Source organism: Quercus robur, chromosome 3 (genome assembly GCF_932294415.1).
Source record: "Quercus robur chromosome 3, dhQueRobu3.1, whole genome shotgun sequence".
NCBI classification, from domain to species: Eukaryota; Viridiplantae; Streptophyta; class Magnoliopsida; order Fagales; family Fagaceae; genus Quercus; species Quercus robur.
The window spans coordinates 27,300,356-27,309,576 of record NC_065536.1 but is presented as its reverse complement, the minus strand read 5'-3'; positions in this window follow the sequence as shown (position 1 = coordinate 27,309,576).

The following is a 9,221-nucleotide window of genomic DNA, read 5'->3' as shown; positions in this document are numbered from 1 at the left end:
CTTCTTACGGGAAATTGCTTGAAGCTGCCTCCTAATTTATTATCAATTTTATTTATTACAATATATTTTATAAATTGGCATGATAAATGGTAATGAATAATGTTAAGTATTTTTTTTTTTTTTTAAAATGCAATGTAATTAAGCATTTTATTTTTTGTGATTAAATTAATTTATAGTGTTTATTAAAAAAAATGTAATAAAATTTATAGTTGGTATTTGCTTGCTGGTACTACTTCATTCTCATGGGGACTTGCGGGTGGCTAGTGGTTACTTAACATTAATCTTAAAATATTAATGGCCTCTATTTAAGTTGATACCAAAAAAAAAAAAAAATGACACATTATTTTTTTTTTTTTTTGAGATACCAATTGATGATACACTTAACTGTTTTCTACTCCATAAAAATTTACTTGAGCCAGATCTGCAATTGTGAATTACATCATTTTTCCTTCTAAAAAGAGTTGAATCATTTTTACGATGAAACTAATTGATGTGTTTAGGCCTATCCACGGGTCAGGCCGGTTTGGTTTTGGACCCGACTCGCTGGCATCAGGTGGAAGGTGAAGGGACTCAAAACCGACCGCTGACATCAATTGGTCAAGTCAATTTCGGGTTCAAGTGGTGGTTGATCGGTTCAGTAGGTGGTGAAGTTCGTCAGAATTTGCAAAACGTTGCTAGAAACTACAAAAAGTCGCAAAGATATGCAAATTTTCGTTGAAATTTGCTAGGATTAGGCCAAATCTGACTAAGTGCCACCAAATCTAGTCTCGCTGGATCGGGTTGAGATCTCACCAAATCTGGCTTGATCTTGCCTGTTTGGCCGAATTTTTTATATAGCATCAATCGAGTCAGGTGGCTTAGGTTTTGGAAAAGGAAACCTACCACTCGACCTGTCGGCGTAGGTTCTTGGAATTGGATACCTGTCGCCGACCGACTAGAGCTTTAGTTTGAGTTGGAATCGGGTCAATGTCGGGTAGTTTGGTCAGGTTTTCGAGCTCTGGTCAGGTATGGACACCCCAAGATGTGTTAATGCTTTTGCAAAACCAAGGCAAAATAAGACTATAATTAAGTTCCTCATTTCATGATACATGAGCATCACTCAATCATGTTATCCATTTTATTATCTTTTGATTGGCAAACATTGTAATTTTTTGTGCAAATTTTTCATACTCTTGTACAAGAAATCCTCATTTACCCAAATACTTTTTTTTAAAGCTTACCAATTGACCATGGGTAGTATTGTAAATGAACCAAGCCATTTATAAATAGCACTGCTAGAGAATTTTATTTTTAAAAAATTGTTTATGTTCGCTTATTTAACAGACGAGTCAAGTTCAAAATACTTTTCCTATTTTAACTAACCATTTTTTATTTTCACCCACATTAGATTTATGTTATAAAGCCTACTTCGTTTAAATATTATTTACTCATTCATTTTTTATTTCTCTCCCACTTTTCAAATCACTCATTTTCCTTTATTGCAAATTTGCAATTACTAAGACACATAAAACAATATTGAAAAAAAAATTAAATAGGAAATGAATAATGTTCCCTAAATATATTGAACAACCGTAGCAAAACCCCAAAATAGGGAAGAGATAGGTCATCTAATGCGAGCTGTTTTTAGATTTGGTTCCCTATTTTGTCCTCATATCCTATTTTTATGGAATTTTCTACCAACGCTTAGCGGCTTAGGCAGAATTGTTTATTCCCCATTGTAGACACCTTATTTTATACTGGTTAAGAACCTTTATTCTCCAGCCCCAATGATTAGCTTGATATGTCAACAAAAGTTAATCAAAGTTATCTTGATAGTTCAGAAGTAATCACAACTCAAAAGTACTCCAAACCAATTTGAAAACAATGCTGAAAAATTACTTTTGCTCACTATTTTGATCATAGCTTTTGAGCCACAAAGAATGTTTGAGTGGATTTGTTTCATTGGAAATTAGACATCTTGAGCTTCAATTTGAACATAAATAATTTGGATTTAAAATGAGTGAGTTATAGCCGTTTGAAGTTAGACCAACAGTGCAGTCAAAATTAGAGTTTTTGGGAAGCATGGGTTAAAAATGCATACATAGTCTCAAGGCTGCATACGCAGGCATGTTCCCAAGCCTTCAAAACTTCAGTTTTAACTTTTAAAGGCCCAAAACATCATTCTTTGATAAGGGTTGGCTCCTAGACCCCTTGGAACATCCAAAAACCTTGAAAACCTTAGTTTGAGCATATAAATACAACTCTATGCCTCTAACTCCAAACCCTAGCAAGAGAGAGAGACTCTTTTTCACCAAAACTCATTCAAGAACACTTTTTCACCTTGAATCTTCTACACACACAGAACTAACACATTTTTCTAAGTTCTTAAAACCTCTTTCTATTAGATTAGGCTGAAACTACTTTCAATCATCAAATCCAAGTCTCTTTCAAAACCTTTATGAGATTGTTTTGAAGAAAGAAAATATTTTGTAGTGTTCTTGATGAAAATCTATTTTCTTAAGAAAAGATATTTGCACAACTATGTTTATAATTTGTAACATCTCTCTCTAGGAGTTATTTTCATATAGGAATTTTTTTCCCAAATCGTTTTCAATAAGCTTCATAAGAATATCTTGTTATTTGAGTTGTGACTATCAAAAGATTTGTTGGGTTCTTTAATCCCTTTGAAATCTCATTTGATCTTATTGTGTAAGCACTGAGGGGGCAATTGAATACTAAAATCTATGATCTTCAAGCAAGGCTTTCTCCATGGCACCTCCTTAGTTTGAACTTTTTTTTACTTCTCTTGTTGTTTTTGAGAATATTTAGCATGTGTAGGTTTTGTCGTTGATCGATTTGTTTAATCACATGTTTTGTTTTGGATGAATAGTTGAATGATTAGATATATAAATTGATGAATATTGATGAACCAGAAAAATACATCATCCAAACAACAATCATTGTGCATTATATTCGTAGTAAGTGCACTAGTAATAGCAAAACGTTACACAAACAGGTCTAAATAGCCGTTGGCCATTAAAGCCAAGTAGACTAAGCAGCTAGATACGTTACAAAGGCAATAAAACCTAGTTAATAGCGTCATAACAAGGAAAACGTATGCAAAACACAAACCTAAAAGAAAAGACAAAAGCTATTTACTTGATTATTGAAGTGTCTCATTTAAGAAATACAAATCTAACTTTTCCATCAGAGGGTTTTTGAGAATTTCTCCAACCAAATCTCTCTTCCCTTTTTTTTTCTTTTTTTCTTTTTTTTTTTTTTTTTGCAGGTGTTGAAAAAAGTTGTTGGCTCTGTTGGATGAACAACAAACCAACGATTTTAGACATCATCAAATATGATTAAATATATGAATTGATGAACTTGACTAGGTATATGATTTAATGAAAATGTTTTGTTTGTGATGTTTTGTTCTTGGTAGACTTAGATCCAATGCATGTTTAGGATATGAACTGATTTATTTGATATTGATTTGTTGTGTCTTACCATGTTTTGATTAAGGGTTGAATTGGTAATATATGAATATGTGAATCTGCTTGAACATTTAATTTAATTTTGGATTTGTGTTTTTGAGTGAATATGTGCACACATTATTAAAGGTGCATATGCTGTAGGGATGACAATTTTGCCCCGCCCCGCTTGACCCGCCCATCCCTACTTCACCCCGTGCTGGTTTTCCCCACCCCGCAAAGGTGGTGGGGCGGGGATGGGGCGAGATTTTAGACCCGCACCACGGGGCGGGGCGGGGATAGGTTTACATTTTTTAGACCCACCCCGCCCCATCCCCGCCCCACCCCGCATTAATAAGGGTTAAAAGGTAATTTTTTCATACCCTAAAACCCTACTATTTAAACAAAAATATCATAATCTTATTTTATTTAAGTGGAGATTCTTTTTGAAGAACTAGGCAATTTTTATTTTGTTATGTATTAGGAGTTTGGATTATTTTATTGTGTCATACTATGAGATTTTTGTTGTGATATTATCTTGTTAAATATTTAGATAATATTATTTAGTATTTGCTAAAAATTAGTTTGATTCAATAGAATAAATTTATTTATAATTTCAAGTATATTTTTATTATTGAAACATGTCATTTTATTTGAAAAAATGGTAATAGTTGTAGGGAAAATTAACAAGAAATAAAGTTTTATGGTGTAGGGCGGGGCTTCGCGGGTCTTCGCAGGGCCTTAAGGGCGGGGATGGGGCAAGAAATTTTCTCCGTCATGCGGGGCGGGGCAGGGATGGGGCAAGAAAAATCTATGCGGGGCGAGGGCGAAGATCCCATCCTTCGACCCCGCCTCGCCCCATTGCCATCCCTTGATATGCATGCTCTTAAAGATGCATACACAACCTTGACCCAGAAAATTGATGAATCTTTGTTTTAATTACATGATTGATTTGCTTTGATCTTTCCATGATTGTTTATTATACTTTACCATGATATTCTCCTTGAGTTTTCCATGATATTATATTTGACATGTTTAGAATATGATGTTTCCTTATTTATGCATGAATTGATTTTTATCTGATTTGATTTGTAATTATTTGATATTTGATTTGAATTTATTTCCTTTTATGCCATTATGTGAGATTTTTGCTTTGTGTGTTTTATTTTACTAATTAATTGTATGATTAGATTTTGGGCTTTATTAATAATTAAATGTGGCCTATCAAAATTAGTAAAGGCCAGCCCACGACAAGGTGTGGTTGGGTGCCTAACACCTTCCTAGGGGTGTCAATGTTCGACCCAACCCGCGAACTCGACACGAACCCAACACGGTTTTTTTCGGGTTAGGGTTGGGCCTTAATGGGTTTGGGTCATAAATGGGTCGACCCGAAAGCGACACGATAAGAAACGTGTCATAAGCGGGTCAACCCGCGTAACCCGCAATAGACACGTTTGACACGCCAATTTATTTGTGTCAAACCCAAAATGACCCACTTAACACAATCCGTTTAACTCGTATAACAAATAAATAATTATAATATTTTAGATTTTTCAAATACCTTTTATATCCAACATATATTTTAAATTTAAAAAGAAAAGTAAGTAATTACAAATGAGAAAGGTAATCTTATTTGTTTCATTAGTTATTATTAATCTTACATTATTATTATTTAGTTCTTGTCAAACTGTTGAGGCATGATTATATTTTGTAACTACTAATACTTTTTTTTTTTTTTTTTTTGGCATAGAACTTGTACAAATGAAATTGGATAAGCTTGTGCAAGATGTTATGAACTTGGACATCAACAAAGAATCTATGGATAATAATCGTGGTCATAGTCAGGATTAGTCTACTATTTGCTCAAATTCTTTCAATATTGATACTTAGCATTTGGCGAGTTCCAAGGATATTATATTTTTGTTGAACTATGTTATTTTATTTTTGTTAAACTATGTTATTTTGAATTTGGGTTGAAGTGTTGCACTTCTTTTGGAGTGTAAAGAACTTATTTCTAGATGAATGTTATATTTTTATTGAACTATATTATTTTGAATGTGGGTCGAAGACATAAAGTGTATGCACTGGTTTTTGGGATGTAAAAAATAATAATTTATAGATGGATGTTATATTTAATATTATGCAGATTGAAATGGGTTGTGTTACATTCGTGTCAACCCAACACGATTCGTTTATTAAATGTGTCAAATGGGTTGAGTCAGGTCAACCCGCCTTATTAACAGGTCGGATTAGGGTTGAAGGATCCTGACACGATTATTAAATGGGTCGGGTTAGGGTTGGGCCATTTAGTCTAATACCCCTACCTCGACACGACACGAACTCGACACGTTAACCCGAATTGACACCCCTACACCTTCCCATCTCTACACCTTAACTTCAAACTTAGTTTTAGCATGCAAACCCATGTAAGAGATCCAAGAGGCCCAATTTGGTTCCTAGACTTAAACCAGATAGCAACTCCCAAAAAAAGAGAAAACAGGTCATGCAACTCGCAAGTGCGGGGCGGTGCACCCACACCCATGTCAACATTTTATTGTTTTTGTGTCTTGATAACTATAATAAAGAAAAGTACTGATTTGAAAAGTGAGAGAAGTAATAAAAAATGAATGAAGAAATAATATTTAGCTGAAATAAGGTTTAGAATATGAAATATGATGTGGGTGAAAAAGAAAAGTAGTTAAGCTAAAATAGAAAAGAATGATCATACCTTAAAGTAAAATAAAGAAAAAAGAAATTAATAAGCTGATACCAATGCTCTTCTATTTTAAGTTCGTGTTAAAGAGGTTTCTACGTTAGTTATTGCTTTGATTTTGAGTTGAGACTTGAAACTGTTCAGCATAATAAATTTTGATTATAGCAAATGAGGGGGGGAAAATAGTTATTTAAATATTTTCTTTATTTTGTATGCTTGTTTGGATTTTTGTTTTTAAAGTAACAATTAAAAGCAAAGACCTTTTTAACACAGATTGAAAAGTATAAGGGCTAAAATAAAACATTTTAAATATTTTAAATGATGAGGCAAAAGTTTGAAAACCTTTGTATTTAGGAAGATTGCGAGAGTGCTTACAACTTACAACTGCCTTTCCCGCTCGTCAGCCTAGTCTTACAAGTTACAACTTACAACTGCATTTCCCCTCTAGCAGATGGTAGTTTGCTTTGTCAAGACTCTACCTAAGTTTTTTTTTTTTTTTTTTTTTTTTTGGGAAGACTCTCTACCTAAACTTCTTTGTGTGCAGCCTAAGCCTGATTTCTAAATCAATTTTGACAAATATTATACCATTTTGTTTCTTTACATGTGAAGATGGTAGTTAGTGACCAATTTTTGTTCCGGTCATTTTTTCTCAGAATAATAAATTTCTTTTGCTGCCAAGCACGTCTTTTTATTGTCTTCTTTTTTCTTTTTCTTTTTTCCTTTTTCTCCTTTAAAGTCTAACAATATTGACTCAAATGATTTGCGACTTCTTGAATCTTTTTTTATCACTCTTGAATCTTTTTTTATATTTCAAATGATTTTTGCGACTTCTTAAACTTGTGAAATGTAAAGTATTTCAGTTTTCAGTCATTTCTATGTTCATCAGAATCATCACATTGTTATATACATATATATATATATATAACCTATAAACATTCACACCATGATTGCTGCTTTTATTATTAGGCTAAGACGTTAGTTGAATTTTGGTATAAACGGGTTTGAACCCTAGAATTATTATCCAATAACAAAAGACTTTACTAATTGAGTTAATCAGAATCCACAAAAAGAAACTTAGTTAATATATCTTTTTAGAGAAATCTCTCGATATGGTTGAAAAATAAATGAAACAAAAGGCTCAAATTTCATTCAACAAAAAGTTTATTTATTCGTTTATTTAACAATTGAGTTAGTTCAAACATAATTAACCGGTGAAATGCAAAGTATTCCGTTCCCTTGCATTTCTTTTAAGTCATTACTATGTTCATCACATAGTTACTATCTGTTCCTAGTGAACTTTGTTGGTAGTAAATAAAACAAAAAACTTGAGCTTAGCTCAAGAAAAATCTTGTTTATATTTGTTTATTTTGCAAACAAGTTATGTTAAAACAAAATAATGTATTTGTGAACATGTGTGTTAGTAAAAGACTCAATTTAAATATAAATAATAATAATAATAATATATGCTATACATATAAATGTATAAATAAAAAATATTGTAAATAAATGCATAAGATGTCATTTTTTGATTTTTTTTTTTTTAATAATATAAATAGTCCATTTCATAATTACAAGGTTACTAAATCTTTTTCTGTTTTTGAGAAAAACAAGGTTACTGAATCTAATTCTTATTAGTTCATAAACGAAAACATTACGTCTAATTGATTCAAATAATATAATTTTGTCTTACTGAATATCTTTTCATGTGTTTGTCTTGTATTGAGGTATACTAAAGATATGAGTAAAAGTGGAGTAGTCAACTAAAATTTAGTTATTAATTACTATTATTATAGTGTTAAGAAGATCAATCAAAAGAATAAACCTGAAGCAGTGATGAATAAAGGAAGACTGACTCGTGCAAGAAGGACTAAAGAGCAAAAGAAGAAAAGGGGATTAAACGACAGTAGCAACAATAGCATTAGTATATTACTGAGAAAGATACTTGTAGCATTAAAAGGAGTAAGTTAAGCACGAGAGATGCACATGGGATATCTGTGGAGCTGTTAGTGGACAGATGGCTTAAGGTTATTGGAGGAGTAGAATTTGGGAAGTTGTTACAGGTAGTTAGAGGAGGTTGTTAGTTTTCCCGCTCTTTTATTTTTCTGTTACAGTAGTGATTTGTAGTATAAATGTAAAGGTATACTTTGTAATTCATTCATTCTTTGTAATCACAATTCAGAGCAATAAAATCTCTCTCTCATTCAGAAGATTTTTCTCTCTTCGTTGTTGAAGATTCTCATAGTTTCTTTGATATTTTGCTTAATTGTGATACTCTGTTTTCATTTCTGATCTTTAACATATAGAATTGTAAAACAATTAAAAATAATAATCATTATATTTATTATATAAATGGAAATAATGAGAATAAAATAACTTGTTGTAGGGATAAGGGCCCATAATTATACTTTGGGCCTTGGGCTTTGGTCGAGAACGTTGGTTGGTCCAAGGACGAATAAACAAGAGTGAGAATGTTAGGCTCAAAGTCCTGTGAGTAGGTAACAAATGAAAAGGTTGGGGAAGGCAGGCTGAGGAGAAATGTCTCCTCAGTTGAACAAAGCATAAATCAAGAATATATCCCACCATTCAAGGTGATCTCTTTGGAAGTTCCACTGATAAGGACGTGCATTGTAAAGGTGCAAGAGGGATGGGAATTCAGAAATATCTAAAAGAAAGGCTACTGCCACCGCATTGAATGCTCTGTAACTAACTTCCTGACTGCATTAATGTGGAAAAAACCCCTAAACAGTGTTGCATTGGCAACCCCAACGTACAGAGGGACTGAGGGGGTGTCCAATGGGACAAACACTCAAGTAGTGACTTGGATGACCAACAGGTGAAGGGCCAAGATTGTCTAAGGAGAACTATATAATAGAAGAGACCCTCTATGGAGAATGAAGTGGAAAATAGAGAGAGAAATCTAAAGATAAACACTGTAGCAGTCAGGAAATAATCTTGTAATCATACTTAAGATAAATATACAAGAACTGATCTCCTCGGACTTGTCCGAGGACGACTTTCTTTAGTTGAAATCTATCTACCTTTCTGTTCTTGTCATTTGAATC